We start from the raw sequence: 12,518 nt of genomic DNA on the forward strand, positions 1-12,518 counted from the left end.
ATTAATCTCATACTTTGTTACTTTATATCCCCCAGATGAATGCAATCTTTCTATGTCTATCCCTCTCTTTCTGACTCATTTCGCTTAGCATGATACTTTCCATATTGTACCACTTGTATGTAAATTTCATGACTTCATCTTTTCTAACAGCTGCATAGTACTCCATTGTGTAGATGTACCAGAGTTTCTTTAACCAGTCATCTGTTCTTGGGCATTCAGGTTTCTTCCAGTTTCTGGCTATTGTAAAGAGCGCTGCAATGAACAAACAAGTGCAGATGTCACTTCGACTATACATTTTTGCCTCTCTGGGATATATTCCCAGGAGTGGTATTGCTGGGTCAAATGGGAGCTCAATTTCTAATTTTTTGAGAATCGTCCATACTGTTTTCCAGAAGGGCTGAAACAGTGGACATTCCCACCAACAGTGAAGGAGTGTCCCTTTCTCGCCACATCCACGCCAGCATCGGTTGCTTTTGTTCTTTTGGATGTGGGCCAGTCTCTGAGGTGTGAGATGGTATCTCATTGTGGTTTTGATCTGCATCTCCCTGATGATTAATGATGTAGACCATTTTCTCATGTGCTTTTTTGCCATTCGGATTTCTTCTTTGAGAAAGTTTCTGTTCATTTCATTGCCCCATTTTTGGATGGGGTTGGATGTTTTCTTCTTGTGGAGTTTAACCAGTATTCTGTATATCCTGGATATCAACCCCTTGTCAGATGTGTATTCGGTGAATATCCTTTCCCATTCTGTAGACTGTCTTTGTATTTTGGTCACTGTTTCTTTGGAGGTGCAGAAGCTTCTTAGTTTAAGATAGTCCCATTTATCTATCTCTGTTTTCACTTGCTCGGCCAGTGGCGTGGCATCTTTGAAGATACCATTAGCTTCAATGTCATGGAGGGTTTTGCCAACTTTATCTTCAATGTACCTTATGGTTTCTGGTCTGATGTTGAGGTCTTTAATCCATTTTGATCTTACTTTTGTACATGGTGTTAGGCAGAGTTCTGAGCCTATTTTTTTGCATGTAGCCGTCCAGTGATGCCAACACAATTTATTAAAGAGGCTTTCCTTACTCCATTTCACATTACTTGCACCTTTATCAAAGATTAGATGAGCATATGATTGAGGAGAGATGTCAGTGTATTCAACCCTGTTCCATTGGTCTGCAGTTCTGCCTTTGTTCCAGTACCATGCTGTTTTAATTATTACTGCTTTGTAGTACAGTTTGAAGTTCGGGAGGTTGATTCCTCCCATTTTCTTTTTCCCAAGAATTGCTTTAGCTATTCGTGGGGGCTTATTGTTCCATATAAATTTCAAGAGTGTTTGCTCCATTTCTTTGAAGAATGTCATGGGTATCCTTATAGGGATTGCATTGAATTTATACAATGCTTTCGGTAGTATTGCCATTTTGACAATGTTAAGTCTCCCGACCCATGAGCAGGGGATATCTTTCCATTTCCTCATGTCCTCTTTTATTTCCTGAAGTAGCGTTTTGTAGTTTTCTTTGTACAGGTCCTTTACTTCCTTAGTTAAGCTGATTCCTAGGTACTTGATTTTCTGGGGCACAATTGTGAATGGTATTGTTTTTTTCATGTTGCTTTCTTCTCTCTCACTGTTTGCATAGAGGAAAGCCATGGACTTTTGGGTATTGATTTTATAACCTGCAACTTTACTATACGAGTCTATTGTTTCTAGGAGTTTTTTGGTGGAAGTTATTGGGTTCTCTAAGTAGAGTATCATATCATCTGCGAATAGTGAGAGCTTGATTTCTTCCTTTCCTACCTGAATGCCCTTAATATCTTTTTCTTGCCTAATCGCTATTGCAAGTACTTCCAGTACTATATTGAACAGCATTGGAGATAGTGGGCATCCTTGTCTCGTTCCTGATCTTAGAGGGAAGGCTCTCAGTTTTTCCCCATTGAGGATGATGCTTGCTGTAGGCTTGTGGTAGATGGCTTTAATTATGTTGAGGAAGGTCCCCTCTATACCCATTTTGGCTAGGGTTTTCATCATAAAGGGGTGCTGGATCTTATCAAATGCTTTCTCTGCATCTATTGATATGATCATATGCTTTTTATCTTTTCTTTTGTTGATATGGTGGATTATGTTGATTGATTTCCGAATGTTAAACCATCCTTGCATCCCTGGGATGAATCCTACTTGGTCATGGTGTATGATCTTTTTGATGAGTAGTTGGATTCTATTTGCTAGTAGTTTGTTGAGGATCTTTGCATCTGTGTTCATCAGGGATATCGGCCTGTAATTCTCTTTCTTTGTGGTATCTCTGTCTGCTTTTGGTATCAGTGTGATATTTGCTTCGTAGAAACTGTTTGGAAGTGTTTTTGATATTTCAATTTCGTGGAAAAGCTTAAAGAGCATCGGGAGTAAGTCCTCTTTAAAGATTTGGAAGAATTCACTAGTGAATCCATCCGGGCCAGGACTTTTGTGCTTGGGGAGACTTTTTATTACCATTTCAATTTCCTTGATGGTGATAGGTCTGTTCAGGTATTCCAGGTCTTCTTGGTTCAGCCTTGGGAGTCTGTAGGAGTCTAGGAATTTATCCATTTCCTCGAGGTTTTGATGTTCCGTGGCATAAAGCTTCTCAAAGTACTCCCTGAGGATCCTCTGAATTTCTGTGGTTTCTGTTTTAATGACCCCCTTTTCATTTCTGATTCGGTTTATTAGGGTTTTCTCTCTCCCTGTCTTTGTGAGTTTTGCTAGAGGCTTATCGATCTTGTTAATTTTCTCGAAGAACCAGCTTTTGGTTTCATTGATCTTTCAGATTGTTTTATGGGTTTCCATCTCATTAATCTCTGCTCTGAGTTTTATTATTTCCTTTCTCCTGTTCGGGTTGTGCTCCTTTTTTTGGTCCTTCTCCAAGCTATTAAGCTGTGAGGTTAGGTTACTTATGTGTGCTCGCTCCTCCTTCCTGAGGAATGCTTGTAGAGCTATAAACTTTCCTCTTAACACAGCCTTTGCTGTGTCCCATAAGTTTTGGTAACTCGTGTTCTCATTTTCATTCGTTTCTAGGAATCTTTTGATTTCCTCTTTGATTTCCTGTCTAATCCACTCGTTGTTCAATAGTGCACTGTTTAATTTCCAGGTGTTTGATTTAGTTTTCTGTTTATGTGTGTGATTTACTTCTAATTTCAGCGCATTATGGTCTGAGAAGATTGTTGATACAATCTCTACCTTCTTAATTTTATGGAGGCATGTTTTGTGGCTCAGCATGTGGTCTATCTTGGAGAATGTTCCATGTACGCTTGAGAAGAATGTGTATTCAGCTTTTTGTGGATGAAGCGTCCTGTATATATCTACTAAGTCCCTTTCTTCCATTGTTTCCCTCAAATGAAGTATGTCCTTGCTAAGCTTGAGTCTGGTTGATCTATCAAGAGGTGACAAAGCAGTGTTGAAGTCTCCCACTAGTATTGTGTTGCTATTGATGTCTTTTTCCAAATCTATGAGTAGTTGTTTTAAGTACTTTGCTGGTCTCTCATTAGGTGCATATACATTTATTATTGTAAGTTCTTCCTGTTGTACAGATCCTCTGATCAATAAGAAATGGCCTTCACTGTCTCTTATGACCTTCCTCACTCTGAAATCGATGTGGTCTGATATAAGGATGGCTACCCCAGCTTTTTTATGGGAGCTGTTTGCCTGTAGGATTGTTTTCCAGCCTTTGACTCTGAGTCTGTGTTTGCTTTGACTATTGAGATGCGTTTCTTGCAGGCAGCAGAATGTTGGGTTCAATTTTCTAATCCATCCTGCCACTCTATGTCTTTTAATTGGTGCGTTTAGCCCATTGACATTGAGAGAGATTATTGTTATGGGATTTTGTCCCATTGTTCTGTCAAAGTTTGGTGTATTTGAGGGGCCTTTCTTGCCTTAAAGTAGCCCATTTAGTTGTTCTTGTAACCATGGTTTTGAGTCTATGAAGTTCCTGAGCTGTTGTTTGTCTGTGAAACTGTGTGTTGTTCCTTCTATTATGAATGAGAGTCTTGCTGGGAAAAGTATTTTGGGGGAGGCATTTATTTCATTGAGTTTTTTTACTATGTCCCACCACTGTTTTCGGGCCATGAGGGTTTCATCAGAAAAATCAGCTGTGAATTTTAAGGATGCTCCTTTGTAAGAGATTTCTTTCTTCGATCTTGCTGCTTTCAGAATTTTGTCTCTGTCTAAGGTTTTGGTCATTTTGATCAGAATGTGTGTTGGGGTATTTTTATTCGGATTTCTTCTAGCTGGTACCCTTCGGGCCTCCTGAATGTGGTCACAAGTTTTCTTCAGCTCTGGAAATGTTGTAGCAATGATTTCTTTGACAGTTTCTTCTTCATCGAGGTTTTCTTCCTGTCCCTCTGGGACTCCAATAATTCTTATGTTACCCCTCTTGGCTTCATCACGATCTTCTCTTGCCATCTGTTCTCGAACTGTGAGTCTCTTTTCCATTTTCTGCTCTTTTCTGACAAGACTCTGAACTTCATCTTCGAGCTCACTGATTCTGTTCTCAGCCGCTGTTACTCTGCTGCTGAGGCCTTCCACTGAGCTTTTCAATTCGCCTACAAGATTTTTCAGGTCTGACATTTCTGATTGCATTTTCCTCATTTCTGCCTTCAGATCCTCTTGTCTTCTATTGGCATTGTTTTCCATTGTTTCTTTTAATTCCCTAAGCATCCTAAGTAGCTCCCTTCTGAATTCCTTGTCAGAGAGGTTGTCTAACACTACAGTACTGTTGTTGTCATCTGGGCTAGACTCTTCAATTTGAAAGTTTGATGGGCTTTTGCGTTGCTTTACCATTGTGAGAGGTGTGGTTTAGTCCTTCACGTTCACTGTTACTATTCTGCTTGATATGCAGTGTGAGTTAAGATAGGCTTATGAGTTATTGGCTACTGTGTTTCTAGTGGTTGACCTAAAATAGAGAAGTTTCCATCTAAGAAGTTAGCTTATGGTTCCTATGGCATACGTAGTTGGAAAATATTTCGCGGCCGCGTTAGCGGCCGCGGCTCCGGAAACAGTCCCTGGCACTGGGCGAGGAGTTGGGAAGGTCTCCTGTTTGGAATTGGAGCCGTTCAGCTTTGTTGCCCCGAGCTGGGCCTCTGTGCCCGTCCCACGCAGATCAAGGGTTGAAAACCGGCTGTCTAGGGGCTGTTTCTAGCTGCGCGTGCCCAGAAAGGAACCCAGGCCCTTGGGGGCGGACTGTACCTGTTGGAATTGGAGCCGTTCAGCTTTGTTGCCCCGAGTAACAAAGCTGTTCATGGGATAACTATATTAAGAAGAAAATAGAACCACAATAAACATACAAGTAAAATGAAGGTACATTTCTTTGGAGTCTTTATTTATTTATTTATTTATTTATTTATATTTGTATATTTATATTTATATTTGTATATATTTGTATATATGCAAGTATAATCTTTGAAAAATAAATCTCAGATACTATAACATTTTATTGAGTTTTTTATAATTGCAATGTTTTATTGCTAAGATGATATTGTTGTGAACATTTATATCTATTTGTCTACTTTTCTGATTGTTAACTTAAGATCTGATATTAAAAGCTAACTTACTAGGGCTCGAGCCATAGCACAGCTGGTAGGATGTTTACCTGCAAGCGGCCGACCTGGGTTCAATTCCCAGCATACCATATGTTTCCCTGAGCACCGCAAGGGGTAATTCCTGAGTGCAGAGCCAGGAGTAATCCCTGTGCATCGCGAGGTGTGACCCAAAAAGAAAAAAAAAGCTAACTTACTTATGACTGGGTATGTAGCCCAGGGCTAAAGCACTTGGCTTGCAAATATGAAATTTTGGGTTCTATCCCTCACACTATAGAAAAAAAACCAAAATCACTGACTATGGTTGAAAACATATCTCAGTGGTAAAATATTTGCCTCACATTTGTGAGGTTATGGGTTTGATCCCTGAATTTCCATATACACTCACAAAAGCTAATTTACTTAAAGAATATTAAACTGCTTTAAACCAAGTATATATTGCCGTACTATTATACAGATTTAATTATCAATAAAATAACTTGAATAGGTCTATTTTTAGCATCTTTGCTAGGAAAAGATGTTACCTGATTTTTAAATGTTTGTAATTTGGGGACACATTTTAATTTGTCATTTTATTTTGTGCTCTTTGTCTACTAGTGAGCTTGAAAATTGCTCTTGTGTTTACAAGGAATTTACACTTCTTTCAATAGAGATTATATGATCATGGTTTATGCTTATTTTTTCTATACAAGTTTAATAGCTAAATATTGATTTATTTCACAGCAGTAATTTATTAAAAACATTCATCATTTGCCTATCATATAAATTGCCATTAGTTGTTTGTTTTGCTTGTTTTTTGATCACTTAATTTACATTTTATCTTTTCTTTCAGATTGTAAGATTTTCACAAAATTGAGCATATCTTTTTCTTTATATTCTACAGTTTTAGATTGAGAACAACTGTTTGTTTTGTAAAATAAGATACTTGTGCATTTACAATTTCTTCTCATTATTTTTACATTTTAACACAACTCGATTCATCTACAATTTATCATAGTAAGTGTTGTCATATTGAAAGAAACCATCATTATTTTCAATCACAGCACTGTAGCACTATCCTCCCGTGGTTCGTCCATTTGCTCGAGTGGGCACCAGTAACTTCTTACAACAGATTGTGAGACTTGTTGTTACTGGTTTTGGCCTATTGAATACATCATGGGTAGCTTGCCAGGCGTTTGCTATGAGGGCAAGATATTCTGGGTATCTTGCCGGGCAGAGGAATCGGAATCAGGGTTGGCCTCCTGCAAGGCAAATGCCCTACCCGCTGGATCTAAACATTATATAAAAATACTAGGAATACCGAATGTTGTTTCTTTAACAGTGCAATAAAAATGGTTATTTAGTAAATTTCTTGATTTGTTAATGAAATATGTAAGCTCGTTAGTATAATGGGAGTAGTTTTCTAACACAATAGTCTGAGGAATTTGAAACTGTTATAACTGTTTTGTAGGATTCCATCTCCCTAGCCTGCTTCATTCTACCCCTCTCTCTTATCCAATCCGGTCTTCTTCTTGGGAATCGGACCTCCTGATTAGCTAGCCTCTACCTTTCAACTGCCTACTTTATGACATCATTCTCCCACCAAACCAACCACCAACTGGTAGAACCTTGGGGTTCCCATGCGGTTGTTTGTAAAAAATTCGAATCATCCTGGCAAGTGACCAGTGACCAATGACCAATCACCATTGACCAGTCATCTGTACTGGACACTTGTGGTCTTAAGCCGCTGCAGTTTACTGACTTACTCTCATACTGTCTCCTCGTCTCGTCTACCTTTCATCGGTATTTCCTCTTCTCTGACCATGTCAGGTAAGGAATAATACTTTTCAAAGCTTTTCATTAGATTTATTATCCCTAAACTTAGCAGTCTAGTAAAAACAACATGTACTAATGAAAGAAAATATTCAAGTAGAATTTTATAAGCCACATTTTAGTTGACTTTGACATTTGCTGTGTGATTTTAGACATTGGCTTTCTTTCTCTCACATACAAACTGTTTTTCCTCATTGACTACTTTATATTTTAGACATATTTATGAGCTCAAATACAAACATATATATATGTTGATTCTCTGTTTTTCTTTTTACTTTTAATCGTGTATTTTACATAATATCATTTGAAAAAAGCAAATCAGAGAGAGTATTTTTACAGAAAAAGAAAATGTAGATGCTGTGGAATCCTGCTGAAATATACTCGCATGTTTTCTCTGTAATGGTCTCTCCTCTTGTATTTATACCTCAGTATTTTAAATATAGTGCTATTACACAGTAATAATCATTTATCTTTTAGTTTTCTATTTAAACCAGGTAATAAGAAAATTTGGGGCATGGGGAAGGTGTGGAGTGTTGAGCGATAGGGAGGCAAGCCCTCAAAGGTAAGAAAGTTTGGGATCACTTTCATCAAACATTGACCAATTGAAACCAAGACGATATGAGGGAGAATAAAATAGGAAAGAAAGAATAAAAGAATATGGACGGCAATTATCAAGGAAGGGGAAACCGTCTGGATTGAATGTTGAAGGAAACCAAGGATTTAAAATCAAAAAAGAAAGAATATATGTTAAATATGCTGAGGTAAAAACACTGAGAGCAAGTCAAAGCAATTTACTTCAATAAATGCCAGGACTAGAAAGTATTCTGTTCCTTGAGTAGGGTACCAGTAGGAAAACCAGTATATCAGAAAAGCATCCTTGGTGACTTTTTTCCTTATTATCTCTTTGAACACAGTACTTGGTACTTGACAATTTGGAATATAAACATGCATTAGAAATGATGAATCCCATAAATAGTTAATAGTGGTTATCTAGGTGGGTGGAAGAAATAGAATCTTCAATGTTTTATGACGTTCTGGTTTTTAAGTACATGTACGCGTTGCCTGTTGAAATTAAAACAATGGTATTTTCTAACTTGATTCAGGAGATTTGATTCATTTGTGTGGTAATTAGGTTCCAGGTTTAAGCTGCTTGTCATCTTTACAAAATTATTTCATGTGATTTTTTCTACCTAACATGAGAGTAGTTTGATAATAGTCAACTTCTGTTTTAGATCCTAAGAGGAAATAGGAAAATCAAGTCTCACATGTAGAATTACACATTTTTGTTATATTTGTTAATTTTGATTGTTCCTACGTTAAAAATATTTAATGGGATTTTGGTGCTCATTTATTAAACATTGAGAAGAACGTTTTCCAGGTTAATAAAGTTAATTTTACTCCAGGTTTTGAAAGTAAATTTGCAATATTTTGTGATCATTTTTTATATGGTCTTTTCTGTTGTTTCTGTGATAAACTGAAATCATATGCTATGTTTAAAACGTGTTGTTTGGTGGTTAATATTCAGAGGTATTGATGTGAATAATTTTTGTAATTACAAAGTTTCTCTATTTTACTCATTTAAAACATTTCTTACCTATAAATACAATCACGTTTCACTTAATCACTTAATCACTTAACTTCCCGTTAGTCGTCGATTTGCTCGAGCGGGCGCCAGTATCGTCTCCATTTGTCCCTGTCGCGTGCTACTGTAGCCCAATGGCATCTATTCGCTCTGGGAACATGAAGGGCCTCAAACCGATCGTTCATGATCTTGACAAAGAAGTCTGACCATCTGGTAGGTGGGCGGCCACGCGGTCTCTTGACATCCAGTGGAATCCAATCAGTAACAGCTCTAGTCCAATGGTCGTCTCTAAATCTCATTACGTGACCAGCCCATCTGATTTTCGACACCTTGGCATATGAGACAGCGTCCCTGATCCTTGATCGTCCACGGATGTCAGAACTCCGGATTCGTTCTCTCATTTGAGCGAAACGTGATATTCCAAGCATAGCTCTTTCTATTCTTCTTTGGGAGACCTGAATGGCATTCTCATCTTGTTTGCATAGTGCCCAGGTCTCTGAGGCATATGTTAATGCAGGAAGAACAGTGGAATCAAAGAGATGTGCCCGGAGCCGGAGGTTCTTCGTCCTCTTAGCTATTTCTTCGACGTTCTTGAAGGCATTCCAAGCCGCTTTCTTCCTCCTGCACAGCTCGGGTGCCAGGTCATTTGTCATGTTGACCTCTCGAACTAGGTGCACATAGCTGATGCATTCGGAGATGGTCGTTCCATTGAGAGCGAATGGGGCGTCAGGAACAAGGCTGTTTCTCATAAACATTGTCTTCGTAAGATTCAGCTGTAGTCCGACCTTTCCACACTCACGGTCAAAGTCTGCCAGCATTTGTGCCGCTTGGCTGATGTTTGGTGTTATTAAAACAATGTCATCAGCAAAGCGGAGGTTGTGTAGTTGCCGACCATCTATCTTCAGTCCCATTCCTTCCCATTCCAGTCGTCTCATGATGTTCTCGAGGGTGGCACTGAAGTGTTTCGGTGAAATGGTATCACCCTGCCACACCCCTCTCTTGACATCAATGATCACTTCTTTGTAGAATGGTGAGATCCTGGTAGTGAATCCGCAATACAGCTCACGGAGGATCCTGATGTATTGGGCATGAATGCCCTGATTGGCTAGGGCTTCAATGACCGCTTCCGTCTCGACAGAATCAAAGGCCTTCTTTAAATCAATGAACGTTAAGCAGAGTGGCATCTTGAACTCCCGAGAAACCTCAATGAGCTTGGTTATCGTGTGGATATGGTCGATGGTCCTGAATCCTTTGAGGAACCCTGCTTGCTCGCATGGTTGTCCTTCATCTAGTGTTCTGCCAATCCTATTCAGGATGACTCGAGTGAACAACTTGTAGATGACAGACAATAGGCAGATCAATCACGTTTATTCCTATTTTCTTTTTGTTATGTAGTTAGTGCTAAATCCTTTTTCTTTAATGGACTGGTAAGGTGTGCACTCAAAAATCAACTTCAATTCCGTTTTTTGGCTAGCAGTTTTTTCAAAAATAGAATACATTCTTCATATTGTATATTGTATATGTGGAACAATTTATTAATAACCTTATTGGACTGTTTTATTTGGTTTTGTTTGAGACCACATCCACAGTTATTAAGGGTTTACTCCTGGGTCTGCTCTCCATAACTTACTGTACTATGCTGCTTGCTACAGAGTCCAGATTTCATTGATATATATATACATCATTTTCAGCTCTGTGATACATATTTTTCACGATGTTTTCTTTATACTTCCTCCTATGTAAACCATATGACTTGGAAAAATTAAATTTATGTATGCATAATTATTCTTAGAGTTATTAGTAACTACATTGTAGATAAACAATTTAAGACACAGAATTTAAATAAAGTTTTCCTTCCAAAAACATTTCTTGGGAAAAACTCAAGTAGTCATTTTTGAAGTGGATCAAAAATCAGGGTAACCTTCTATTCATCAACAAGATTAAGTCATAAGTGAACCGTAACTAACAGATATTCATTGCACAAGTCAAAGGGAAACCTGTTGATTACAATGGTAAGAGTTGTAAAGACTCCAAATGCCTATATTAAAGTAAGGTATCTTTCTAACTGTTTCTGCATTGTAGTGAAAATGCAGAGTCCTGGAAAAAAGTCCACATGCTTAGGTTCCCTAACTTGGAAATTCATAAGGGGCAGAGAGATAGTACTGGAGGGGATAAGGCACTTGCCTTGTACACAGCCAATCTGCTTGGATCTCTGTTACTGCATACACTCTTCTGAATGTTACAAGGGGTCACTCCAGAGTGCAGAGCCAGAAAGAACCCAAGATCACTGTCAGTTATTGGTCGAAAGTATACTCCTTAAAATGCCCAATAAAAATTATTGGAAAACATGAAGTCTCTTTGTCATTTCTGGCCCTCAGGTTTCTTCTTGTCCAGAGAATGTTACCCACTCATAGACTTCCTAGTTTATAAAAGCTTGCCTTATAAGAAATAACATATGAGTCAATAGGAGAACAAGCTACAGGCATTGCTAGGGTAAGGAGAAACTATCTGTAAGCAAGAAATCCAAGAACAGACACGATCACCCGGTTCTTCTAAAGTTCTGTGTTCACATTGGGAGCACGATACCAAATACACAAATTGCCAAAAGGTTCCAAGCTTTGAATCACCCTAAATTGTTGGAAATTTGGAAACTCAGTTGACTGTTAGTACTAGAAGCATCTCGATGGCTTAAATTTTAAGTTCACATTGTTCCTCTCAGCGTTGAAGGAGATTATAAGTCTCACAGATTTTTTTTCATCACCCTCTTGTTCCTTACAGTAAATTTTCAAAATCCATCTGTATTGGGAACTGCCCATACTCTGCAGCTTTCCCTTCCCGTGGTGAATGATGCAGCTTCCCTAACAGGAAGTGTCTGCAACGACTCCAGAATATCTGCTCCTGCTGGTAGTTCTGCTTGGCTCCTGCCCTCAGCCTCTGGCACCTCTTTCCAACCACTGATGGGTAGTGCCTATCTTTACCAACATTTCAGCACAACAATGCTATCTGGAGTGTTTCACCAGTCTCGTATATCCACCTCAGCTGCTTCCTACCCTATTGTTTTGGAATGGGATATTGCAGGATGGGCTGAAGAGAAGTCTTCTATGGGATACTTTTTCTGTATCTTTCCTAGACCAAGACACTGCTGTCTCTTCCATTTCTAAGGCAGCTCTCTGTGAGAGTACACTGGACACATACAACACGGTGTCTGTGTACCCATCACTTTCTGCCAGTCTTGTTGAGAGAACACCATCTCAGGTTCCACATTAGAGTCAAAGCCTGTCACTTCCCTAACAGGAACGAACCCAGGTGTATTACAATCATCAAGGCACTCTGGGAACTGTCCTTTCTGGCCTGCATTCCTATGACTCCATGTCATACATAGAGCAAAATGGCTCTGCCCCCCAATCTTACAGCAACTCATCTAGAGAAATGGTTATTGTTCTGAAGGAGGTCCAGCCCCCAAATAACCAACCACCAACTTCCTCCTCTGGAATCCACTTCTCTGTGTCTGCTCAACCCCTCACAGAATCGAGATATCAAGGGGAGTTAAACTGAGAGAAGGGAAAGAAAACTCAAAAAT

Source organism: Sorex fumeus, unplaced genomic scaffold (genome assembly GCF_029834395.1).
Source record: "Sorex fumeus unplaced genomic scaffold, SorFum_2.1 ptg000054l, whole genome shotgun sequence".
Taxonomy (NCBI): Eukaryota; Metazoa; Chordata; class Mammalia; order Eulipotyphla; family Soricidae; genus Sorex; species Sorex fumeus.